This window comes from Ursus americanus, chromosome 5 (genome assembly GCF_024610735.1).
Source record: "Ursus americanus isolate L20-20 chromosome 5, mUrsAme1.1.p, whole genome shotgun sequence".
Lineage (NCBI taxonomy): Eukaryota > Metazoa > Chordata > Mammalia > Carnivora > Ursidae > Ursus > Ursus americanus.
In genome coordinates, this window is record NC_142131.1 from 66,275,673 (window position 1) to 66,303,458 (window position 27,786).

Genomic DNA, 27,786 nt, shown 5'->3' on the forward strand with positions numbered 1-27,786 from the left:
TGTCTCAGGTAATCTCTACCTCATTGTTAACAAGGCAGAGATGGTCCGTTTTACTATTATTTATAGTTTGGGAATAGTGGCCTTGATTTTTCTAATCAAGTGTCTTTGTGCTGTTGCCGAGCATCTTGAAAGCACTTCCTAATCAACAGAACTAGATACTCTGTGGGAGCGTGAAAGCAGTGGCAATTAAGCCCAGAGCTGCTAGCCGATACTCAGGGATATCAAGTTGCACCTTCCCCACTAGGAAAAAGTGTCCAAGCTTTGGTTTACCACATAAAAATGGGTGAATCAGTATTCTTTTAGTGAACAGAGTTAACGTGCTCCCTGGATATTCCTTCTAGGTGAAGAGTTTCCTAACTAACGTTGCAAGAGCTGAGGTGTCTTTCTTCCAGGGATGAGCCTGAGGGTGGTGGGGAGATCGTGTGTGTGTGTGTGTGGTGGTGGTGGTGGTGGTGGTTGGGGGGCAGTTAGGAAGTTGGGGAATAGCCCGATCTTTTTGTATGAGTCCCTTAGAGTGGCAGACATTAGAATGCCCTCATGGTTCATTTTCTGATGGGCAAATACAACAATTATCCAGGAGGCTCTTTAAGAGAAAAATAAGAAGATTTTCCATAATTTCATCTTGTCAGAGCTTACATCACACAACTATATCCTGGAAGATGAAGGGCTAACGCATGAAAAGAAAATAGAATGACTTGAGGTGATTCGGGCAGAAGGGAATACAAGGCATTGTTTGTAAATGAAGGTTAATGATAGCTGTGTACCAGTTGAAAATTTGTAGCATGCATATTTTGATGAATTATAGCTAGACTGTACCATAATTTGTGACCTATATATAAAAGAGTCAAAGTGAGGTAGTTATCTGCATTTTATTGTCAGCAAGAGATTTTTTCCCTTGATTAAAGCCCTGTCCCCCGCCCCCAAGAAGTCACTAGACTTAAAAATATTCAGAGTAATGGTTCCCACAGAGCCCATGATATCATTGCGTGGCCACCCGGTGATTAAAGAGAAAGAGATCGCTGGCTCAGTCATTGACACACGCCGATAGGAGCCGAGGGGAAGGGCTCTAAATTTTTTAAATTTAGATTTATTTACTTAAAAAATTATTGAAAGAAGTTGTCACATCACACCTCAAAACACTGTACAATATCACTGCTGACAGTACATTTACCCAGAGACTGACTTGATATTAACAAATACGGTGTTTAAATTGTCAGCAAAACGAAAATAAATGAGCTTAGCACAATTCAAATGGATCTTTGGCATATCATCAATCAATTAAGTTCTTCCTGGCGCTCTTAGGTTAATATCAAAGTATACAAGACAACATCGTCCATCTTCTTTAGCATTCTTCGTGCCGTCCCGTGAGATATCGTACGCAGTTTTCCTGCGATCTCCTTGGCAGACCACTATCACGGCAGTGGAGCAAAACCTGAGATGTGACCAGGGGTCATTCCTACAGCTTTTTTTTGGTCTCTGGGTGAAAGGTGTCTCCAAAACAACCCAATTCAAGGATGAAAGCCTGAAAGGCAGTAAGAAGTGGAAGGGTGGGGAAAAATGTCAGAGAGATCGAGTCAACAGCCCAGAACACTCAACTTTGACCCCACCAGTTTGGTGGGATTTGACCTCAGCAAAAGACCGCACAACAGAGGAAGATGTGGTCAGGTGACTCCAAGAGCCTTTCTGAAAGCTGCAAGGTCATTCTAAAAAAATAATTCCAACATGGATTCCTGTGGATTTGGATTTTTATTCCTAATTTGGTTTACTTCAGCTCAAATGTGTTGCATTCAAATGTCATTCAAAATGAAAGTCAGTCTCATTATCCTAGTTATGCAAGTAGCCATTTTTGCCAAGTACGATTCTGTTGGGCAGGGAAGAGCTTGGGCTTACAGGACCCACGGGGGTAGAAACTTGTACTTCATCAGGGAGTGACAAAGCTAAACCAAATGGTGATGAGTACAAACTCTGCTTTCCGGTGTGATAGTGAGAGCTCGAGGCCCTAGAGCCAATGAAGAGGGGCATCCAAATTTTAGAGTTTAATCCTCTATGATGGCACTTATTCCTGATCTGAGAGCTGCATATCCCTGGGGGAGGGGCAGGGAGCACGGGTTGTTGCAAAGTGGCCCATGAATCCATGTACCCAATATGTTATTCGTAGTAGGAAGAATGTTGCAGACGTAGTTCTTACTTGAAATGCATGTATATACTTTTTAAACAGTATTGTAGAAATGCCTTTAAAAGTTGCCTTTGAGCATTATGTATTTTGAAGATCGATAACTACTGGAACATGGAGGAGGTTCATTGACATTTTTTGTTAGTAAAAATAGGTCTTCAAACATGCAAGGCTAATGGCTCTTTCATAACTGCCCCCCAACTGGGCACAGTTGACATGTCCATCAACAAAATAATGTATACATGAATTGTGGTGTAGTCACATAGGGGAACACTACACAGGACTGAAAATGAATAAATGATATATTCAACATGGATGAATTTCACAGACATGATGCTGAGCCAAAAAAAAAAAAAGTCAGAGTCAAGAGTATACTGTAAGATTCAAACTCAGTGAGGTTAAGGATAGGCAGAAGTGATGGCCACAGAAGTCAGAATAATGATTGCTCCTTAAGGGGGCTGTGGGAAAGGACATGAGGCAAACCTTTTGTTTGCTGAGGAATATTCTGATAGTGGTCTATGTACTTTATGTATTTATAGCTGATTTAAGACATGTCATCAAATTCTTAGACTCTGTCCCATCAAGAGGTAGAATCCAAATCTTATCCCCTTGAATGTGGACTAGATACAAAGTTCATTTATAATTAGTAGAATGCTTCAAATTTGAAGTTTGTGTAATTTCTGAGACCCAGTCATAAAAGGTAGCTTGCATTTTGATGGCCGAGATACTTGCCTTGGTGTCCTGACTTATTCTGTAACAGATTCCACTACGCTGAGGCCGCCATGTTGTGAGGAAGCCAGGGTACATGGAAAGGCCATATGTAGGTAATCAAGTCGACATCCCTACTGAATTAAGCCTTTGAGTCATCTATGTTCAGGACCCTGACACATCAGAGAAGATGCTTCTGGATGATTCCTCCAACTCTTGAGTGACCCTTGCACCCCTCCCTCAGGCATTTGGGTCTTCTGAGCTGAACTCCCAGACATTTTGGAGTGTAGACAAACCATCCCTGCTATGTCCTGACCCATACACCTATGAGTATATTAAAATGGCTATTTTACACCACTAAGTTTTGAGGTGACGTGAAAAATTGAATGCGGCCAAAAGTCACGTAAAAAGATTGAATAACTGAATAGAAACCATATATATTTTTAAAATGAACCTTCAAACTCAAGGTATTTGAGGAACCCATGTCAGGGTTCTTTGGTTGCAAGAAACAGAAGCCAACTCTGACTTGAGCAAAAGCGAATTTATTGGCACAGTGCGGAGCTGGAAGGATCTAAAGGAATTCTGAATAATTGTGCTCACAGAGACCCTCTGGGGGCCTTGGTAGCAGAAACTGATAAAGGCTTGCCTCAAGATTCAGTCACTGCTGTGAATATGCTCTGACCATAGTCAATGACTCTGATCAAGATTGTGATTTTAAGGAAAGCAACCAGTCATCCCGGACTGGGCCCCATGCGCACGCCTTGTCTCGCGGACATCAGGCATCGCGATCTGCAGCTTCGCCAAGACCAGAACAACAAGGGGAAGGAATACATACCCCAAGGGATATTAGAGGACCCTTACTTGGGGTCCTCAAAACCACTCTATAGGGAAGCAGTGATCCTCTGATGTAACCTAGAGGTTCCTGCCTCCGTGTCCTGACCAACTCGATTTCGGTGTTAGTATTAGTCATGCTGACTGGGGTGCATGCGCTTGCTGGTGGCTGTTCAGGGCTGGACCAAGTGTAAGATCTTCCCTGCTTCCTGTTTGCAGGCCCACTCTTGTCTTGGCTGCTGAGAGTAAGGAGGCCAAGTTGTTCTCCAGCTGATCCACAGTGAAAGCAGTAGAGCTTGGCGATTTCTGAGGCTGATTGTATATGTTGGCGGTAGTAGTCGACGGCTCCTGGTGTCTTACCCAGACTCCCCATTCTCTAGCTACTGTGACTGTTGGCTTCTAGTGACAAGCTGCTTCCCTTCTCTAGAGGACTATTCTCAGCTAATGGGAGGCCACCCTCTTCCCTGCAGTCAGTGACTAAGCAAATGGTCAAACAGAGGTCAGCCCCTTGCCCGGAGAGGTGTCAACTCTGCTCTGTGGTTCATGGGTGGACTTTCCCCTGAGCCCACAGGCTTTCCTGGCTTCTCCCCCTTCCTCATCTCACTCCATTCCCTTTTTACAAGTTCCTCCTGAGAGCATGTCTTTAATACAACTTTCATCCAAATCCCTGTCTCAGGCTCTGCTTCTAGACACTCCCGTTAGAATGCTAGTCTAGGTCAGTGGTTCTCGAACTTTTGCATGTATCAGATCACCTCGAGTGCTGGTTAAAACACAGATTACTGGGCCCCAGTCTCAGAATTTCTGATTCAGTGGGTAGAGGTGGGGCCTGAGAATTTGTGTTTCTAGCAGATGCCCTGGGTAATGCTGACGTACCTGGTCTGGACACCACAGCTGAAGGATTAGTGTCGAGCCAGTTGCTAAGGTTGACTGATTATAAGCACTGGGCAGGCCACTTCCATGCCCCTTTCCTCTGGCAAAAATAGAGTAAGTAGTGCTTAACTCCTTTTGATTAGGAGATTGAAGTCTTGAGTGAAAATGCAGATGGTACCCAACAAATATAAATCCATTCTGTTTTCATCCCTTACGTGTTAGCTGTATTACAGCACAGTTTACGTAACCGATAGCTAGCAGAGCTCCAAGGAAAACAGCAGTAAGGAAAGTTTTAATGCGCTCAAAAAAATTTCAGAAAGTCCGGTCATAGGGTTTCCCACTTACTTGAGTCCCAGAATGCTTTCTTCAAACAAAAACTTCAGAGGAATCCCAATTTATAGAACCAACTGGAAAGGATCTGAGGAAACCGACAGGGCTGAGTTTGAAGAACAATGGTCTCTACACGGGCTGTGTTGGCTGGTCCAGAGAGGCCTGGAGCCCCTGCTCTGTTTGATCTGGGCCTGGTCTGGGGCTGGTTCCATATGGCCCATTTATGTTGAGGAAACAGACCAACTGTAGGATTTCACTGGGAAACCAGAGCCCCCATATTGCATTTCAAGATCTGCTGAATGCTGCTGGGAAAACATGGAGGATTTGGCTCCACTGAAACCAGAACACCCCACGTTAGAGGGATCCCAGTGTTAGGGGCTGTGTACAGATTGTTGGACATTTTCCCTTCTATGTGTTGCATGGCCTCGCTCTTTCTTCCCGTGGAAAGGCTCTGGCATATGAAAATGCTTAAGTATCTCCATGCTGCGGCCTGAGACGGCTGGCTGTGGACGGATGGTGTGGGATGGCGCGCAGCTCATTGCAAAGTAATGCTTTTAACTGAAATCAGTTTTAAGTGAATGTGTTTTACACATTTGTGCTCCAGAGTTAGCAAAAGCTGTTTCCTAGAAAACAGCCCTTCTGGAGACACTCCCCCTGGACCGGGGGCCGCCTCGCTGGCTTAGGCAAGGAGAGCGTTGACTTGCGTGGTCTTCTAACTGCTGCGACTCTCAGACCCACAGGGCTGCTGTCTTAATGAAGCAGCTAATGATGTGTGAATTACACATCCTGACAGCCCCTTTCATAGAAACAACAGGACTGCGTCCCTAGTATACTGCGGCCGCTAAGTCACGACAGGCTGTCTGCTTCAAGCAACGCAGTAGCTTTAAGTAAAGTGCGATTTTTGCACCGTGGCATGGAAAAATTCCTGCTTGAGCGAGAGAGGGACAGGAATCATGAAGAACAACGTGGGTGCACGGGGCACTTCATTTCCAGCCAGCTGGGGGCTTGGCGGCGGGAGCCGAAGAGTTTTTAGAGGGTCTCCAGAATCCTGAGCAAGTGGGAGCTGTTCAGACCCTGGCTTTGGCTGCTTTGCTTTCCCCGGAGGTGCCCATCACAGCGAAGGACTGCATGATGGGTATTTTAACAGCCTAAAAGTTGCCCTCTTCTCCCTCCTCCCCCCCCCACCTTCCCGCGCCCCACTGGAGGCACAGGAATGCTAGAAGTTTCCGTGGATTGTCGAAGAACCAATTGTCTGTCGTGAATGCTGACTGATGTTGGGCATGGACGATGTGTGGGCCAGCAGTGTGCCGGTAAGGCCCTCCTTGCGGCCAGATGTGGGGGGAGGCAGTTTCTGGTTACAGACCAGACAAGCCAGAATGCAGGACAGCAAGGCTTAGGCGGGGCTGGAAAAGGAACCCCCGTCTACGCAGAGCCTGTTATCCCCTGAATTTGGTGGCCACTTGTAAGGAGAAGTGAATTCCCGTTCAGTCTCCCTGTAGACATTGGATTTGGAGGCACAGGCCCATGTCCACCGTCTTTATCATTCTCCCCAAGGCGAGAGAGTCTAATTCTGCCTTGTTTCGGCAGGGGTCGTTTCTCCTTAAAGGTTCAAGGGCACTGTTTGCTTAATGCTCACCATTCAGGGGACAGAGAGAGCAGAGCGAAGCCCAGAAAGGAGTGCATTCACCGGCCACCATGAACCTCGCCCGGCGGTTCCCAGAGCACCGAGATCAGCCCAGCAGCACCATCCCCACTGCATGCAAATGAGGCCCAGCCTGTACTAGTCTTCTGAAAAGCCTGCCTGCTGGGCTGGGAGAGGCTGCTTGACTGGATGGTGTCTAGCTGGGCCTGGTGTGACTTGGGGAGAAGCGCCTGGTAAAGAGCCTGAATTAGCCCAGGTCAAGCCAGATCTGGCAGGGAGAGGAGGTTACTATCACACAAGTTCACACCCTTAGAGGGTGACTGGCCGGCTTGCCGGCTTGGCTGGTTTGCCTGGGACCTGAGGAGCCGAGGGTGTGGGACTCCCAGTGTCCAAAGCACAGTGAGCTGGTCACCTTAGTTGAGAATGATTTGCTCCCCTTAACTTAGCTGGAGAGCAGACAGAGCTCGAGGGAGGCAGACACTTCACCGACTTAAAAAAATAATGTCATTCATTGAATTCCATGTAGTTCTGCATAATTATTATTAAAAAAACACGGTGGTGGTGACACTGTTCTCATATTGGTGAATTTAACATGAAAAGTTTTGCAGTCCCCTGGTCTCCCCACTCCCCAGAGGCAAACGCCACTCCCTGTTTCTTGTATCACTTTTTAGGGGTTTCTTTCCGCTGCAATATACAAAGATCATCTTTTTTTTTTTTTTTTTAACAGTTGCAGCTCCTTCAGTTGTGTGATATTCTGATACATGAATGTATCACACCATTGAAAGTTTCCTTTTAAGGACATTAAACACATTTTCTTTTTTTTCCTCCATTACAAATAAAACTAAGGCACACATTCTATTTGTTCCCTTTTGTGGGTATATCTGCAGGACGAATGTCTGAAAGATGAAGGTACACTTCAGATTTCGGTGGCTCTTTCCCAAAAGCTGTTCAAAATGGTGTTAAGTTTTACACCAGCCAACGAAATCTGAGAGTCCTTGTTTGCAACCCCCCCCACCCCCAACCTGGAAAACACAGTGTTAGAAAATATTCTCGTAGTGATTGATCTGGGAGCTAAGTGAATAACATTTCATTGGTGCTTTGATTTGCATTTCTCGATGAAGCCCTCACGTATCTTTATATATGCGTCTTGGGCATTTGTATTATCTTGTGATAAATGTGCTCCTGTACCTGGTTCGTCAGTAGGTGCCAGAAATACACTCACAAGCAGGGCAAGGCACCTGTCTTCAAGTACCTTACCGTCCATCAGACATGTACAAAACACTGTGGTAAAATATTACCGGGACCATGGAAGAAGCTTGAGAACACCGTGGCAGTCCAGAGAAGCACGTGGGCAGGTCTCCCAGCGTGGGACGGGGCTGCAGGTCACAAGGGCACGGAAGAGCTAATCTTGAACACGGCCTGGTAGAAATAAAAGGGCTTTACAGAGAGGCGTTGGAATCTTGATTCTGTGACTTCCCGCGTTTTCTTGGGCAATTTCTTTGACCTCCCAATTTGTATATTGCAGATTGTATATTTGACCGCTGACCTCCCTTTTCCGATGCTTTACCTATAAAATAGAGATACTGCTGTATCTTCTCTTCCTCCTCTTCCTTCTTTGAGGCCCCAGGGCCACGGGCTGCAGGAGGAGGCTGTCTTGCAGGGGAAGCCAAGGCACTAGAGTGGCCTTATTTGAACTTCTTGGGGTTTAGGCTGTTTGCGTGACTACTAGTGGCAGCTGACAGCGTGGGGATCCTTACACTTGATGATTTTGTTGCAGTTGTGTTTCTGGCTGAGCTGGTGGTGGGAAGGGGCCATGAAGCCCACCCTCAGGCAAAGCCCCAAGGATAGGGTGGATTCCGGGATGTTGTTAGCTGGGAGAGTTTCAGCATCCTTCTGTGGTTGCCTGCAAAAATCAGGTGCTGCCAATCAGGTGGGATTCCCTCCTTGTCTTGGGTTTTGGCTTTGACCTTCTCGATGGTGTCCTTGGGCTTGACCTTGAGGGTCATGGCCTCGCTGGTCAGGGTCTTCACTAAGATCTGCATCTCTTCTTCCTCCTCGAAGGGAATTGAGTGGGATTATGCTTCTTAAATTCCCTTGTTCGGGGGATTATGTGAGGGAATGCTGACGGACAAGCTACTGCTCCACATGAATTTTTTTTTTTAATTTTTTTTTAAAGATTTTATTTATTTATTCGACAGAGATACAGACAGCCAGCGAGAGAGGGAACACAAGCAGGGGGAGTGGGAGAGGAAGAAGCAGGCTCACAGGGGAAGAGCCTGACTTGGGGCTCGATCCCAGAATGCCGGGATCACGCCCTGAGCCGAAGGCAGACGCTTAACTGCTGTGCCACCCAGGCGCCCCAAGCTCCACATGAATTTTGTTGTTAGGGGAAAAAAAAAAAATCTTTGTGTTGAGTAACTACCTTTCCTTATTTTTGATTTAGGGCACTTCCAAACTCATCTAATTTTGGGTTTTCAAATATAAATCCCTAAGAATAGTGACTTCCTCTGAGCCTGGCTTTGCTCTTTGAGGTCACATCCTTAGATGACCCAATGCTCTCATGGTTGCGTTCTATGGCGGATGTCCATTTATGCAGCCATGACAGCCATTCCTGAAAGAAAAAGTTAACAAAGCTCTTAGAATGAGTTGAAATGCCAGTATGACTGAGGGCCACGAGAGGACTGAGTCACAGGTTACAATTTGGAAGGAAGCATGGTTAAAGCACTGTCTGTGACTGGGCAATCGAGAGAAGCTAGAACACTTTCAGTAGCAGCAGTGACTTGACAGTCTCCACAGGAAGTACAGTGTTTAGGGTTCCGCGGTACCCAGTTAAGTGTTCAGCTACCCTGAGAACACACTTAGAATATTCCAAATGCCACTGCTCCTTTAGATTCCACTCAATATGTATTTCCTGAACTGCCTCTAAGGTAAATAGTAGCCCCCAGTCAGGCTCCTGAGAGACGTCAATCTGGCTTTGAGAACTTTCCTTTTAGGACTTTGGAAGGCAACAAGTTTAGTTTTGTTTAATATTGTGAAGTTTATTTTTTAAAAAAAGATTTTATGTATTTTTTTGAGTGAGAGAGAGAGAGAGCATGTGCAGGGGGGAGGAGGCAGAGGCAGAGGGGGAAGCAGACTCTCCACGGAGCCAGGGGGAGCCCAACGCGGACTCTATTCCAGGACCCCAAGATCATGATCTGAGCCAAAGGCAGGTGCTTAACCCACTGAGCCACCCAGGTGCCTCCTAATTACATTTACTTTTACAAGTGTGTTGATTCTGTTTCCCTAGAGAGATGATTGGAGTGACTCCCAATGGGTTTTGGTGCTTGGAGAAGGTCCGGTTGGTCACTTGCTGATAAATGAGCGTGTTTGCAAATGGACAGTTTTCCCACGGGGGCTCCCCACACTACCTGTGGGTACCCAAGAGCCCATGGCAAGGGGAGTTAGGTCAGTGCGCCGTATGGAAGGTCAGCTCTGAGGTTGCATGTGGGAGGGCCGGGGCTCTGCTCACCACAGGCGTGCCGGAAGAAAAGGCGTAGTCTAGCCTCTCTCTGGTTTTCCTCAAAGATAGCCAAGTTCGTTTTCATAACGTTCCAGAAGACTTTATGAACTGTAGGGGCTCAGCAGCTTTTCTTAGAAGTCAGCCATGCAAAACCTCCAACCTAGAGTTCAAGGGGGCCTGAGATTGGCACACTCACTTCCCTGATGCTCACTGCCTTCCCATAAAGACCCCGGCTTTCACGGCCCATGGAAATGACAAGGTTAGGGAAATTTATTTATTTATTTGTTTCTTTCTTTCTTTCGAAGAGGGGTCCTTTCCAAGTCCCCTTTTTATTGAGATACATCATGCATATTGTAAGCTGCTCCGATCTTGAGTACTGGTTAATGAATTTTTGAATACATCCACGGCAATTGACCATAAAAATTGAGTGCAGAACTCTAAGACACAAACCTTGCATGTATTTTGAAGTGAAAAGAGCTTCATTTTAGGTGTTTGGAGGGTTCATTTTGGATAAATCACCCAAAGTGGAACTTTTCTTTCCTGTTCTCTGTGTCTTGGCTTCTCGTGTTCTCATTTCGCTGGTGTTCTGAGCGCCTGGTTGGCATCCCCACGTCGCATTAGTGGTGGCAGACGGTGTGCTCTTGTACCCAAGGGAGCTCAGAGGAGACAATCAGGCTGAAAAATCCCTGAAAATCTCTGCGATGTGTTTGAGGTGTCCCTTAAGCAGTGCTTATTGGAAGCTGCAGAAATTGTGACTCTGGGTTTGAAGCAATCAATAAATCAAATGTAACATCTAAGGTAATTTCAGAGCATTCCCTGGGAAACTTGGCTCATTCCGTCGCTCCTCTGTCACTTAAAACAGAGTTCTTTGTCTCTGGGGTTGATGAGTAGGTATAAAAGCAATTCCAGAGCCAACTGTCAGATAAAGCAAACTCAATTCATGTCCTATAATGACAAGGTCGTGTACCTCATAGAACTCTTTTAGATTGGCTTTGAGTAAACTCAGATGAAGAAAAGCTTGTATCAAAAAAAGAAAAAAAAAAGAAAAAGAAAGAAAGAAAGAAAGAAAGAAAGAAAGAAAGAAAGAAAGAAAGAAAGAAAGAAAAAAAAAGAACGCTACCTCACCTGAGAATACACAGGGATCAAAAGAATCCTAGCTCAGGCGGGGACACGGGCAAATCGCCCTGTTTTTATAATGACTTCTTTACATTATTGAATACAATGGGAACTTTAAGGGCTGACTGCAATAACAGTTTCTCATGAAAAATTAACAAAGAATTTATGGAAATGTAGGAAAAGTCCCAAAGCAATTAGCTTAGATTTCTCTAGAGTCTGAGAAAAGCCTGGATAATTGCATGCAGAATTATCACTGGGTACAGAAAGTCCATTCTCATCACAATGGGATATAATGATGTTAAAGCTAACAGGGAGCTATATTTAAAAAGGTTACCACACAGTTTACCAAATGGTTTGCTGTATGTGACTTTGGAGAGATACACTTGAAGATTACGTTCAAGGGGGGGGGGGGGCGCAGGAGCTTATCCTGGAAATTTCCAACGTCTCCTGTACGATAGGAAAATACATTCCCGTTTCCGCAGGCTAATTGTACATCGCCACCAGGATGCACGAGAATGAATTTAATTTGTCTCAGAATGGAGAGCTGAATTGTACTACAAGCTGGCACATGCAAATCCATTCTGACTCGACTCTGTTGTAAATTGGCCATTATGTATGTTTATAGGTGCACTTCGGGCTGGGGTCCTCTCCCCGAGCGTCTTAGAAACTCCGAGGTCCTGGCTCCCTGTGGTAGCAGAGGCAGCCCTCGCTGGGCCTGCAGAGAGATGATGCGTCATTATTTAAATGTCACTATTTTTCCGTAATACACAATGAAATGAAGAGCAGCATCTTCTGATGTTCATTCACAAGCGCTGGCAGCTTAATGACTTCCCAAGTTCAAGGAAGCCAGCTTCTCCTTGGCTGTCTGTAAAGAAATGGGGGAAAAGACATAATACAGTGAGCTTTTATCAGCCTCCACTGTCCCCTGCAATGTCACACACACACACACACACACACACACACACACACACACACACACACACACTGATCTGGATATCCTTTTCTAGCTGTAAAAAGCTGTAGTTAAGCCTGTGCCTGGGATTCAAATGATTCCTGCAACCATTCAGTAGATCCTTGCTCTGAAGCCCAGAGCATATTAATAACTTTTGTTAGCTACAGTGTCAAAAGGGTCCTACAGTCTCAATCTTATCTGGTAAACACTCTGTTTAAAAAAAAAAAAAAAGAAAGAAAGAAGAAAGAAAGAGATGATTTAAGTGTTTCCAACAAAAGCTTCAGCAGAGATCCTTCTCTGAATGGACACTGCTACCTGGGGACAAGTGTCAACGCGGTTCAAGCTTTGTTGAAATCGCTGGAAAGATGCACGAGGCTGCACACGGGCACGCTTACAGGCGGCATTAAGAAAATCAATGTAAAATACCGAAACCGCATTCACATCACAAGCTGGCCAATACACTTCCAGCAGATGTGACAATCCTATTTTGACAGTTCAGATAGCTGATAATGGATGGCAAAAGGAATTTCTATTTGACACGGGACCCGAGTTGATGCAATTACAGCTCCTCTGTTTGTCTGGGCCACATTAAGGATGCAAAACGCAGAGAGAATAAACAGAAGCGGGTATCTGGGTATAATCAGTGCGTAGCAATGCACGCCTCATCAGTAGCGTTCCGGTCTCCTTTTAATTTGTAGTCACTTCTGCATTTAATAATAGCCGCAAGAATAAATTAAAATTCCCGCAGTCTTCTTTGCTTCCCATCTCACCATCCTTTTGCCCGCTCCTTTGTCATCCCAAACGCAGTTTTGTTTTGTTTTGTTTTGCTTAGCACATTATTCACCTGGTTAATGAAAGAAGGGAAAATGAAAAGAATTGGAAGCTTTGTTGTAAATGGCAGTGGCAACTGAGTCAAGAAAGCCGTGCAGCGCTGACATTCACCACCCTCGTCCCCGAAACTTCTGGCCATGCCCGTGGCAGCAGGTCCGAGAAAGCTGTTCCTTGAGGGGGTAGTTTAACGCTACTTGTAACGTGTTTTGATTTCCAGATTATCAATTCTGCTGAGCCACGGAGAGACATATCTGGGAGTCGCATAAACAAATACGTTCAGCCGTTCTGTGGATTAACCTAAAGTGACACATTTATTTAAAAATCTGCCTACTCCTTGTCCTCATTGATTAAATGCCCTTAAGAAAGTAAGTCTGATGAAATGAAAGCCATTACCATGCTGTTCTCCTCCTCCACTCCCTTTGATGGCTGACACGTTCCCTAGAGTGGGCGATTGGCTGGCTGATAAGCTAACGCTGAATTAGAAGCACTTTGTGGAATGTCCCCAGCAAATGGAAGATCGACTGTGTGGCTTGCAAAGCAACTGTATGCATTAACAGCACGAAAACGGACACGGTGCAGAATGATTTCATCCTCTGTGCTTGGAATGTCAACGCCTGAGTACCCTGTGAGCACATGTGCACGGCAGAGACCGGCACCAGCCGCCCTTGTTCCCGGCTACAGTGCCATTGATCACAGAAATAGAAGGGCCTGCCAAGGACTTTGTCAACGTTGTCAGGACTCCAGCAAGCATCGGGTGATCGCACGGTGGCTTGCTGTGGTCTGAGCCTTAGCAGTTTCGGAGGGGAGAATGTCTAGGCAAATGGCAGGGACGGCGGAGAGGTTGAATGGGAAGCTCTTCGTTTTGGAGCGAGAGGTGCAAGCGGCATTTGAGGGGTAGTGGAGAGGGGGCCAGATACGGAGTGCCGGCTTTGTTTTTCCTTCCTCGCCCTATGGCCTTGAGACCCGCGCTTCCGTGGGCTGAGCCTTCGGTTTCTGGGGCTGAAAAATGGGGCTAATAACGTTTGGTTTTTATTAGATTGTTGAGAGGCTGGTGGACGAGTGTACCAGAACGAACTTCAAAAGTGCAGAGCACCAGGCCGAGATCAGGGGTCGTCACTGGCAGCAACGAATGAGACCGCTGGGTGATATTTACCCCCACGCAGCCAGACCCTACCTCCCCATCCATGGGCTCCGGGTCTCCGTGATGCGTCCCTGCTGGTTTCAGGCAGAAAATCCAAGTGACCCCTCTTTCCAGGCCTTTCCAGGCCAGAACAGAACCACCTAGAGAACCTGAAATATTGTTCAGGCTTCCATCTAAATGGTGTAAGGGATGCTTAAAAAGATGGGAAATCAATCATTTCGTCTACAACGAAAGTGATAAGGGAGGCCCTTAAGTACACTGAAATATTGGTAAATTTTGGGATTGCTTTGACACCAAATCAGAGACCAGGCTCGAGGATATTCAGCCTACTTTTTGGGCATTGTCTCCCTGGATGGGCAACTAGAAATTCTTTTCAAAATCTGCAAGAGGAGGCCAGTTTTAGGTTTATCCACATAAACGTGAATTCTTTCCTTCAAAACTTCGTCTCTGGCCAGGCCCACCGGGCACATATAGTATTTCTTCCAGGCCTCCTTTTGGTAGCATTCTGTGTTCTCAGTCACGTGTGGGTTGGATTGGGAAGCGTCCAGGGCTCGGTAGACCCACGTGCCCCGCCGTACACATCTCACAGAGTTTTCCCTCTGAGGCGGATTCCAGAGAATCAGGGCTATTCTGACTCTCCTGAGCATAGGTGACGTGGATCGTCCTGTTGAACCCCTTGGTATGTGGGTTCAACGGACTCGGTTCTGGTTTTGGCTTAGAGGCCACTGTTAGCTGTGTTGCTCTTTGTCCTGGGTTTATCTCCTAACTTCTTTAATAATTATTATTATATAATAATGACAGTAACCTTTAATTACTGGGTGCTTATCATAGACCAAGCATTATTATAAGGGTTAGCATGTTGCATTTGCTATAATTCTCCTAGGAACCTGGCATACTGGACTTTCTTATCCAATTATGTCTGTGGTGTAGGTCACATTGCTTGATCAGTTTCCACCTCCAGCAGCTGGGAGAAGAGGGCTCATAACCCAAGTCCCAGTGACCCCCGATCCTAAGGCGTGTCCCCCCTGGTCCCCTCACGGGGCTGTTGAGAATATTAAGTATGAGCATGCCTGGGAAAGCATCCTTCTCCTTTTAAAGGCATTTTTTTTTTTAATTATGTAAGCACATGATTTCTTATGGAAAATTTGGAAAATGCCAAAGGAAGTCAAAACTGCTTATGACCCGAATGGTTTTATAAAAAGATCTCGTCAAAAGTCAGAGTGTCTCCTCCTAACTCGTACCCCACCCCTCGGGGATAAGCTGTTGTTAGCAGTCGTGTGTGTGTGTGTGTGTGTGTGTGTGTGTGTGTGTGTGTGTGTGTATGTGTATACACATCCACACCCTGTTCTTGGTGAATGATTTTTGAAAAGGAGATAAACTCCAGGGTAGCAGTGAGTGATTTCCCAGCGGTTGGGGTGCGATGGGCGCAGACTGACCTTGAATATCGGGTATGTCCGTTTCGGGGATACCCTGGCTGCTTTGTCCCCAGCAAGACCATCTGTATGAGTGTCAGGAGTCACGGGGGGGGGGGGGGGGGGGCGGTGAGCAGCCGCCCCCAGCTGGCCCGAGTGATAGGAAGTGTGTGTTTCGCCCTGTCGGGGATTCCTGTCCTCGATTGTGTCTCTCCGTCCCCTTCCCTTCTCTGCTCTCGCTCTCCTTCCCCGCTTTCACCACTGACCCGCCTCTTCTCCTCGACCTTCCTTCCCTTGATTTCAGGGGAAAACGTGCTGAAGTGAAAGTGACTAGCAGGGTGAGGGGAGGAGGGTGTAGAGAGAAGTGAGAAAAAAAAAAAAAATCAATGCTCCCTTGCTATTTTTAGGCGGTGTAGATTCCTTTCCTCTGATTTAGCTAAGTGCTCTGGGCAGGAGGGCTCAGCACATTGAGTAGCTTCCACAGACGCCCTATTGCCCCCAAGGGAATAAACCAGATCTGGAAGAGGAGGGGGGGGACTTCGGAGCCAAATTCTAACGTGGTCAGTAGGTGCAGGAGTGAGCTTCTGTTTATTCTCCAAGCCCCTGGGGATGTCCTGCCCACATCAGATCCCAGGCATGGCCTTTAGCTGGAACTGAACGCCTTGATGGCAGAAGAGCAGGTGGCAGCGAGGCTAGCTTTCCAAAGAGAAGTTCAGTGGAGCCTCTCCATCAGATGGCAAGACACAGTAAGGGTCACTTGTGCTGGGGGCATCGTTTTCCGCTGAAGATGGGAATGCTGTTCCCTGGCATGCAGAGCAGCCCGCGGTCCCCTGTCCTCGGGCCACTTGGAGGATATGCTGTTGTGCCTGGACAATGAGTGTTGCTCTAGGTCAGCACAGGGTGGGGACAGCTGGAGCTCCAGGACCCCAACGCTTGACAGCCCATAGGAGCGCTTCACTCCGCTGTTGCATTTCACGGAATTCACAGATGGAACCCAGAGCCCAGAAACTTCACTTGATCCAGCTGCCCCCCTGGGTGCCCGATTTACAAGTACGTTTTTGCTCTTCGTGACTGGCTCAGCATCGTTTCCAGCCAAATCTGGGAGTTGTCCAGTTCATTCCGCCCCCTGTTTTTCATACGTGCGGAATATAGACCTGATGGTACCTTATGATAATAATAAGGTAGAAATTCCATTGAGAGGGGTTAGTAACTCGTGGAGTCAGAAGCCCCGAGAAGGAGTCTTGGAGTGGTTTGTCAACGTCAGAAGAAGCCAGAGATCGAATTACAACTTAATATGCGTAGTTGGGTGTGTTTTATTATTTATAACACATGCTTCATTTTTAACACTCGTCTGAATGCTAAATCATTCTTCCGATGGGTTTCCCTTCCTGCTCACCTACATTGCCCGGCCTCCATCATTTAAAAGCCTGTGAACGGTTGCAGTCAGGCAGTCGAGCGCACCTTGAGCGAGGCTTTGGCTTGCACTTCAACTTCCTTTGCAGAAGTCAGTTCCAGGTTTCAAAGCCAGATCCCAGAGCTCAGTGAATTGAAATAAAAAAGAAAAAAAAAAAAGGAACAAATTATAATGGGGTTAATGTGTCAAAAATGGAGCTTGTACGTACTGACGGGATTCATAAAAACCACACATCATAGACTCATTCCATAAATATCTTTTCCTCTGCGGCAGGCATTGTGCTTGGTACTGGAGATACAAAGAGGACCCCTGCCCTGATGGAACGTCCATTCTTGCTAAGGAAGACAGACAATAAACAAGGTCATGACAGGTTACATCTTACCCTGCGGACCTAAACGGCAAGGTGGAGTGGTCGAGAATGAGGGGCGGGGTCCGGGGAGGGCCGCTGTCCAGCGATGCTTTCCACGGGCAGGGAGCAGTTGAGCTGGGATGGGCGGGGATGTCCATCTCTGGGTCACTGGTATACCATCTTTAAGCCCCATTGGCAAGTGTCCAGCAGCTCATGGATAGCCAGGCCAAGTACTCAAAGTTCAGATGGGGGGGTTTCCGTGGGACATTAGTTCAGTAGAGCAGCCCCCACAAAGCACCACATGCTGGGTGGCTTAAACAGCAGAAAGTCGTTTGCTGCATCGTTCTGTTGGTGTTGGCAGTGGGTTTTTGTTTGTTTTGTTTTGTTTTTTTTCTGAGCTCTCGTCTTGGATTGTAGACGGCTGTCTTCTTCCTCGGTCTTCCCGTGGTGGTTTCCCCTTGTGTGCACCTGTCTCTGTCGCAACCTCCTTTCTTCTTATAAGGGCACCAGTCATACTGGATTAGAATCCACTTTAATGGCCTCACTTTAAGTGAATTACATTGCAGACTATCTCCAGATACAGTCACATTCTCAGGTATTGGGGGCTGGGACTTCAGTGTATGAGTTTTGAGGGGACAGCATTCAGCCTGTTAGATCAGGAAGTGAAGAATGTGTGACGGTAGATCTTCGTATGGATGCATCTTGGGGGACGTTATCTTATCCTTCAGGTACCTCGTAACATGCTGCACCTGTGCCTAAGGAAAGTGACCATCAGGGGACACACTGAAGGATCTTTCTGCGTGCTTTAGGGGGACTGGGCTCCAGTAGTGTGGGTCCTGCCCTGAACGAGCCATCTGAGAGCCTTGGACTGGACTAGAGATCCTTTAAAAATTTTTTTCATATCTCTTATCTCAAAATTGAGAGATGGATCCCAGTACCCCTTCTGAAAAAGTGCTGCCAAACACTTTATATCTAATCGAAGATAAATTAAGTAAAAAATGCCAAGCTAACTCACTAGAAAAAGGACACCTAGTTTAAAAAAAAATCTGTTGATACATTTATAATTTTGTAACACAGAAGGAAATCAATTGACAATGTATTGAAAACTATGTGCTCAGCCCTCTGCTAAAGGGAATCTAGAAGCACAGTAATTGATTTATTCATTCTTTCACTCAACAATATTTATTGAGTCTTTACCATGGGCTTCATCTACAATGTCCATTACAAAAAAAAAAAAAAGAAAACACCTGGGTAAAGGTCATTTGAGCATGATCTGAACTGATCCAATCTGTTAGTGTAGAAATCTTATCGTAGAATCCTTCTTGAAGCTTCCGGGGTGAGTGCTGGGGGAATAGTCGTGGTAAGACAGAGCAGATCTGGGCTGCTACGTGACCAAGAGAGGGACTCATGGAAGACGAGCCCCCAAGAATGGGGTTGTGAGGGACATGTGGTTAGAATCCACATAGGCGCCCACAGTTATAACTACCAATGAATGGGGACCCCAAAAATTGTTTTTACCTTCAAATCAACAATACGATGATGAGGATGGAATGCCAGTTATGAATATTTGGGAAAGGACCCAGAAGGAGAAGGGAGGTTCCTGAGTGGGATACAGGCTCCCATGGAATTATTGGGTAGAACTTGTGAGTCAATGTGTTTCTTTTAGTGGAACTGATTAATGACATATGCACCAGAGAAAAGGGCCAGGTCTGTGTTTTATACACACACACACACACATGCACGCACGCACACACACTCACTCAATTTAATACTCCCTTAACGCCTTCTCTTCAGCTTACCAAGGTATTACACTGTCTTATCATGTACTTACCTAATCGACCTCCCACATTCAGTCTGTGCATTTCTGGAGCACACTGAGTCCCCAACAACTGGTTTTTGAATGAGTGACTTCATCAGTTTGGGGGGCACTTGGAAAGTGTGTCCTTGAATAGATTGTTTTAGGGTTTGTAGTCATGCTATCTTCTGGACTTGTGTTGAAACTGCATCACCAGAATCTGGTTCATGGTGAGAAGGCTCTAGATGGGGTTTGAAAGTCTCTTTGGAATCATGTGGGACAAAGCAGAATCCATTAGAGGGGTTCCAGAAGGTATCTTTTATGCACGGTCTAAATGAAAGTTCACTAAAAGTGGATGAGGGAGGAAGAGAATCATTCTTCTCAAGGATAGAGTCAAAGGTAGCATTAAAAAAAGGACCGCCTCACCACAGTCACCGAGTGTGCCAAAATACGGCTTTCAGAGCCCGTCTCATGCGCAGCGGGGGTCTCGTGGGGTCAGGCTGGCCCAATGCGGAAGCCCAGGTCTTGCGGAAATGGGGACGCAGAGTGCTGCGGGCTCTTACTCGTCCCAGGGGACCAGCATCCTTGATGTGCGCCCCTCTGATGAGTGTGGATTCTCTTGAACATGAGACTCTCAGGAAATCAGTGGGAGTTCTCTGAGAGTCAGGAAAATATGCAGGAAGAGCTGGGTCTTGGGGGATTTCATCTGATGCTCAGAAATTTGGTCCAAAGACTTTGGAATAGATACGACCTGAACGGGAGCGCTGGGAAACTGCAATCTCTTAGGAAAACAAAAATCACTTCTGCAGTGAATTAGAAATGTAAATGAAGGGGACCGTGGTGAATTATTTTTACCTTGAAATGAGCAATACCTGGAGACATGGCAACACAAGTCAGAATGAGTACGTTTAAAATCCGTAAATATAAAATCCATTGGAAGTTTCCTATGTTCAACACAAGGGGTTAATTAAATTATGACACATCCACGTGATAGATGACCTGGCAGTCATTAAATATTATATTTTATAAGAATTTAAAAAGACACAGAAAATGGTTATGACTCAATGAATTGGAAAGGAGGTTGCAGGCTACGTAAGTTTGAAGGCACAGTTGTGTAAAAACATGTAGGGGGGAGAGATCTAAGGGCCCGCCACCAAAATGTTCCTGCCGGTACTTAGTATATATTGATACATAGATGTTTCTGGGGAACTATGGTCAATGGTTTTTCTTCTTTACGCTTTTTCTGTATTTTCTACGTTTTCTTTAAAACATTTTAAATCATGAAAGATTCAAAGAAACAGAAAAGTTAAGACAATCACGGAACGGACACGTACTCATCACCAAGGTTAAGCAAATGCTAACAATATGTGGTACTTGCTTCGAATCTCTTCTTAAAACATGCAAGGAAGTCGACATCACACATAACAGTCTAGGTCCCTCCACCGTCTCTTCCCCTTCCCTCCTTTACAGAAGTAACCCCTGATTTTTAGCTCGGCATGTGTTTGCCTAAAATAAACACTGCATTTCTCAGATATTGGCATGTGACTAAATTTTGGCCAGTGGAATTAAAGCAGAAGTTACCAGCACAACTTCCCAGCAGAATCCTTAAGGGAAAGGGGAGACATGTCCTCTCCCCCCTCAGCCACCCCCCACCCTCTCAAGCTACCTGGAATGTGGCCATTATGACAGGAGTTTTGTGTTAAGAAAGGTGGAGCTGGACGCCTGGGTGGCTCAGTGGGTTAGGCATCTGGCTTTGGCTCAGGTCATGATCTCAGGGTCCTGGGATCGAGCCTTGCGTTGGGCTTCTTGCTCAGCAGGGAGCCTGGTTCTCCATCTCCCTCTGCAGCTCGCCCTGCTTGTGCTCTCTCTGTGTCAAATAAATACAAAAGAAAGAAAGAGAGAGAGAGAGAGAGAGAGAGAGAAAGAAAGAAAGGGATGGAAGGAAGGAAGGAAGGAAGGAAGGAAGGAAGGAAGGAAGGAAGGAAAGAAGGAAAGGGAAGGAAGATGGAGCTGTTAGTTAGAAGATCCCTGATTTCTTCTGCTCATGGAGTCGCCGTTACAGCTCTAAGCAGCTTGCCTGGACTTCAGTTTGACAAACAAATGAAATTCTAATTTCTTTAAGCCATTATTATTTTATTTTTATTTTTTATTTTTTTTAAATTTACATTTTAAAACCCAGGTGCCCCTCAAGCCACTATGATTTTAGTTTTTCTTTCCCAGGAAGCTTAAGTTAATCCATTTACTCTACTGTGTATCCTTCTCACGTATGTCTTGTATTTTTTTTTTTTTACCACATATGTCTGTATCCTAAACAATGCATACATTGTGTGTCAATATTAAAACTAGATGGTATCGTACTGTACGTAACCTTTTATAACTTGCCTTTTAAAAAAATTTGATGAGATACTTTTGGTATTTATCTGTGTTGATACTTGTAGATGTTTTGAATGTAATATACCATTCCACACTTTACTGAGAAACAGATAGATTGTTTTCACTATTTTACTATTGCAAAAAGTGCTCCAACGCATACCATTGTGCGTGTTTGGGGGTGTAAAAGTGTGATTGTTTCTCTAGGATGGATACCTGCTGGCAGAGTTTCTGGATTACAGGCTACATGCCTCTGTAGCTTTACCAGGACTTGCCAAAATTGATTCCTTTTGGCAGCCTACAAAAGTTTCTATTTCACCGCATCCTGGCTAACTTTGGAGATGATTGGGCTTTTTGGCTTTTTTCCTACCTGATGCATAAGAAATGGTATTTTATTGTCATTTTTCCATTTCCCCATTTGCCAAGATGAAAGTGTATCACCTTTATAATTAGGAAAGATAAATATTAAAACATCTCTCAGCTTGACTGTTAAGACGTACCTTACGTTGCTTCATGCAGTCTAGGCATGTAGCGAGTAGCAGTGGGGAATCTCTCATCCATAGGGTTCCCTCTCGCAGCTCGCAGAGGTATTGAATTGGTTATTCTAGAAATATCGTGTCCAATAATACAGGCCATAAGGCTTTTGTTCTGCTTCAGCACATATTTTTTTAGATGACAGCCTCAACATCATGGTGCTGAAGCCTTTTGGGTTGGTGACCTGTGACTGTTTCTTGGTGACTTGTCACAAAGTTGTCTTCTGCTGCTGCCTCCATAAACACGTCTAATTCTATCGCCTCTCCTTCCAAAATAGGAAGTGGGAGAAATGTGGTTTTGCTTGATCATACTCCTCCCCACAATGTCTCCAGGGATCCTGTCCTCTAGCTGAATATGTGGCTTTTCTTCTTCTACTTGTGGGGACATCCCCAGCCCTACCGTGAATCACATCCCTACAGACCATGAACTTGAGCCCAGGTGATAGTTTGTCTTGCTGAATTGCTGCTTGAGATAGTTGCTTTTTGAAGGGCATTTGTACTTTAATCAGGGACTCTGGAAGACAGAACTGCCTTTGAGAAAACAGCTTAATCTTTTTGGGTGGAACTTAAGATACCTTGACAAGTAAGAGAGGTCAAGGCTTGGGGCTTACAGACTCTGCCGGAGGTGCTCAAATGACATCATAGAATTTAGTATTATGAATCAATTTGAGAATACTTGGCCTGGCACTTAAAAAATATGTGGACATGGAAAGAATTTGGTAGTCATGTCTTTCTGAGTCAGTATTTTATGAAGTCCGTGTTTATTTCCATATCTTTAAGGTATGAATCTAGCACTGATGGGAAAATCCACTCTTGTTCAGTCTTCTACCTGGACATCCTTACAGTCCAACAAATGTGTGCACTATGGAAATTTACATTGGCGTAGGTGTGAAAACTGCCAAGGAAGTGCTTGACCAGATGAGTTAGATCACCTGAAGACCAGGCTACTAGATCAAAGGAAACAAAATAGTTTTATGGAGAATATAACCAGGGGTAATAAGGACAAGACCAAATTTCAGGAGTAAGGAAGGGATTCTAGAAACAGTGGGCAAGTTCCCTTAGTTGGTGGGAGAAGATTAAAGATTGAAAACTGGGAGATGGGTTGTTAAGCAGTTCTTTAGCTAACTAACCATGGGCTCTTGGATCTCTCCTGGGGCGGGGGCTCTGCAGTGGGAGGTTGGACCATAAAGAACTCCGTGATGTCTTCCCTGCAATAACATTCTATTATTCAGAACTGGGTCTGGGTCACATTTCTGCCAATTGCGAAGGGGAACCAGGCAACCTGTAGGTGTTAGCAAGGTATGATGAAAACAGCAGGGATCCTAACACCTGCATAATAAAAATCATAGCCAACATACAGCCTATAGTACATGTCTGCTTCATTCCAAGCCCTTCACGCATACTAACGTTTAATTTTCCTAACAACCCCATAAGCTAGGTACTACCCTTGATTTTTAAAAATAAGCTCTATGCCTAGCAGTCAGGTTCGAACTCATGACCCCGAGATCAAGAGTTGCATGTTCTACCACCTGATTCAGCAGGGCTCCCCAGGATAAGCACTATTCTTATCTTCATTTTTTAGATGAGGAAATCAAGGCCTAGAGAGGCTTAATACAATGTCATAGCTTTATAGGTTTGATCAAAAGAGAACCTTGTGAGTTCATTAGGGTCTCTGTGACTCTGTGTCATCATCTGTAAATGGAGATAATCACCTCTCCTCTTCATACGTCCTAGGGCTCTGGTAAATATCAAATGGAACAATGCATATAAATGGCGTCTGAAATAGCTTTAGTGCTTTATGCATAGAGACATGGGGTACCATTGCGGAATTACTTTAGGAGAGGGATCGGATAGGGCTAAGCCCTTAAATACAGCATGGCAGTGGCAATGAAGGTATGGGACCTGGTGGGTTGTCTCAGGGGCTTTATTCCTTGACCTTTGATATTGCTGGAGGTGTGTGTGTGTGTTGGGGGGGTGTTTTATTTAATTTTGGAGGCCTGGGATGGAGGTTTGAGCTATAGATATGTAGGTAGGTAGGTAGGTAGGTAGGTGGGTACAGATATAATATATATTATAGATATAAATATTATCTTCCTGCCCCCATAGATGAAATGACATGTGATTTTGTTTATCTAACCAGGGCATTCATACCTCTCTCTCTGTCTCTCTCTCCGTCTCTCTCTCTCTATATATATATATACGCATCTGAAAGAATGATACCACAGGTACAATATTCTTCTAAACGAGTGTGTTTGAGATCCATGGGATCCCCATATGACACTCTTCAGAAGCGACATTTTCTGTAGTATCTGGACATACAAATCAGAGGCACCAAAGAATGACGTAATTTTTAAAGCTGATGTTGGTCTAATACAATTGAGATATAATAATTCTCACTCTCTGCAATTTTATTCTTTCTGTGAAGTAATTAATTTTGTTTGAGAAAGTAGAAAAGAGTGAAACATTGTAAAATTGATAGCTTAACTCTGGCCACATTAGTACAGTCCTGGTTTTCATGCCTTGAGGCCACCTGCAAAAATCGGAAATACAAGTTAAAGCCATGTACTTACTTTTCCAAGACCAGTGGAAACATTTGTAGAGAGGTTTCATGCAAGTCAGCTTCACTTTAAAAATGCTTCCAAGGGCAAAGTGATGATATAAATGTCCCGTGTTCTGTTATATTCCTAAAGTATGTTTAGACTTTTTAATTGCAACGGGAAAACTTTTATACCACAAGCTTCTAGTGTTCGGAACTTATTTCACTTTGCTCATACAAACTCACTTATTCCAGAAATAAGTATTCTGGTGTGGGACACTTTGCGGTTAGGACTTCATTTGCATTCCTGCAAGCTTTAAGTAAGGCCTCCCTGTGGGAATTATGTAGATTTGCTTGTTTATTTTTCCTAGCCTTTTTGTTTGCATAACATTTGATGCCTGTGGAAGAATTACACACCTAGATACGTATAAACTTGAATAAAAATAGAAGAAACATCCATGAAATTACGTGTCTATCTCCTTATCTCATTCTATTTTCAAAGGCAACTGCTCTCCCGAACTTCTGTGTTTAATCATTGCTTTGCTTTTTTTTTTAATCAGCTTTATTGAGATATAATTGATGTATCATACCATTCACAGTTTCGTGTACAATTTAGTGTTTTTCAAATATTCACAGTAGTGTGGTCATCACCATAATCAATTATAGAACATTTTCATTATCCCCAAAGAAACACAGTATCCATTAATAATTACTAACCTTTCAAGGTGCCCGGGTGGCTTAGTCATTAAGCGTCTGCCTTCGGCTCAGGTCATGATCCCAGGGTCCTTGGATCCAGCCCCACGTCGGGCTCCCTGCTCAGTGGGAAGTCTGCTTCTCTCTCTCCCACTCCCCCTGCTGGTGTTTCCTCTCTCACTATATGTCTCTCTGTCAAATAAATAAAATCTTAAAAAAAAAAAATTACTAACCTTTCTTCCCCAATTCCAAGCCTCCCTGGTGTGTGTGTGTGTGTGTGTGTGTGTTTGTAAGTAAGCTCTATACCCAATGTGGGGTTTGAACTCCTAACCCCGAGATCAAGAGTTGTATGCTTTATCTTCGATTTTATTTGAACTGAATAATTTTCTTCAGACTTGATGTCCTCTTTTTCACTCGGCATGTTTCTAAAATTCATCCGTGCTCTTGCGCATAGAGTCCGTTCATTTTTATAGTAGTGTCATTTCACTGTTGAGTTAAAACACTTTATTTATCCACATCCTTCCTACCAGTTTGGTCTGTTTCTCAGTTTCTGCTACAGTCCTTCTGTTCCGAATGATCCTGTGCGTGTCTCATACGCACGACGTTCTTCAGCTCGTGCCTGCCACTGTCAGTTTGGGTTGCAAGCTCAACTTTACAAAATAATGCAAGATTTTATTCCGAAGTACTGATAATTCATACTTTGGTTGGTTGAGTGGTAGATTCTTTTTCCATACTGTCGCAAATGTTTGGTATTATCAAGTCTTTTAATTTCTGCTAATCCAGTGGATACAAAATGGTATCTCATTGTGTTTCGGCATTTCCCTGATTGTGAACGAGGCTGAACTTCTTTGCATGAGTTTATTTGAGAATCTTTTTTCCTCTTCTCTAAAACACTTCTCGGTGTCTTTGTCGACTTTTTCCATTTGGGTGCTTACTTTACTGATGAGCAGCCCTTCTTGATACATTCTGACCACCAGTCCCTTTTTGGTTATATGTGTGGCAGCTACGTTCTCCAAATTTCTAGTGCGTGGTTCTGTTTCTCTTCTGCTGCTTGCTTTCCAGAAGTTATCATTTATATGTACGTATTTGAAAATATCCATTAGAATTTTTTTGAACCCTGAGTTATTTAGAAGTCCGTTTTATGTTTCCAGGAGTTTAGAGAAAAGTCTAACATTCCTACCTTAGTCATTTCTAACGTGATTGTGTTACGGTTAAATTGGAAATTTGTTGGTGCTTTTTTTTTTTTATGGTTTCTGGGCGGTCATTCGTTGGTAAATGTTTCATGTGTGCTTGGGAGGACTGTATATTCTCAAGTTGTTAGGTACACATTCTGCTTATATCCTTTAAGGCAAGTATTTGATTGTGGATTTAAAGGTCATATAATTACCGGGTTTTTGTCAACTTAACCTTTCAGTAAGTGAGATACACGTACTGAAGTGCTCCCTTGTGATGGTGGATTTGTTAATTTTCATCTGCGGTTTAATCATTTCGTTGTTGGATATATTTTGAGTTCTGTTTGGTACAGGTGATTTTTGGAATTTTACCTATTTCTGTTGCCATGAACCTTTTTACCACAATGACACCCTTTGTTACAAAAATATGTATTTCTTGAGTCCTTCTTTCTGTATTAATACATCTCATTTTGCTTTCTTTGGTTCATGTTGACCTCATATATTTTTCTCCTTTTATTTTCAACTTTGTCAACTTTGATTCTTTTTTCAAAAATTTTTATTTATTTTAGAGAGAGGGAGGGAGTGTATGAGAGGGAGGAGGGGCGGAGGCAGAGGGAGAGACCCTGGAGCAGACTCCCGGCTCAGCACGAGCCCGACTAAGGGCCGGATCCCATGACCCACAAGATCACGACCTGAGCTGCAACCAAGAGCTGACTGCGTAACAACTGAGACACCCAGGCGCCGCCCATGACCTCATTTTAAACCGCTGTTTTGTGAATAGCATCTAGGCAGTCTGATAATCTCTCTTCCTTAGTTGAAAAATCATATTCATTTACGTTTAGTTTTACTCATCAATTGGATTAATGTCTATCATATTACTTTGTAGTTTTCCTATATCTTGACTTTTCTCTCTCCAAATTGAGTTTATTCGTTTATTTTCATCTCTCTTTTTTCCCTTCCATTTGCTTGGAGGATATGGACTGTGTGTAGTTTTTTAGAGGTTACACTTGAAATTTTACCATGTATATGTATCTCAACAGAGTCCAACATCAGTCTTACATAAATGCTTTTCCAAGCATTACAGGAACTTAGAAATTCTTGTTATCTTTTGGCCATTATTTCAGATGTAAGCATCATTATCATTTTATATGATATTTGTTTAGATTTACATATATTCCAGTTTTATTTTTCATTTTCTTCTCACATCTTAGATCTTCTGTATGGGGCAGCTTTTTCCATTTCCTAAAATACATCTTCCTTTAGTGAAGGTCTCCTGAGTGCACTCTCTTCGTACTTCTTTATTTTATTATTATTATTTTTTAAAGATTTTATTTATTTATTAGACAGAGAGAGAGACAGCCAACAAGAGAGGGAACACAAGCAGGGGGAGTGGGAGAGGAAGAAGCAGGTTCCCAGCAG

At 44.3% G+C, this 27,786-nt stretch overlaps 1 long non-coding RNA gene across 2 annotated transcripts in view; it reads left to right on the forward strand.

Moving 5' to 3' along the window:
• LOC123790412 (uncharacterized) overlaps window positions 1–27,786 on the forward strand; it is a 599,635-nt gene that overhangs the window by 12,031 nt on the left and 559,818 nt on the right. The gene's annotated exons all lie outside the window — the stretch shown is intronic.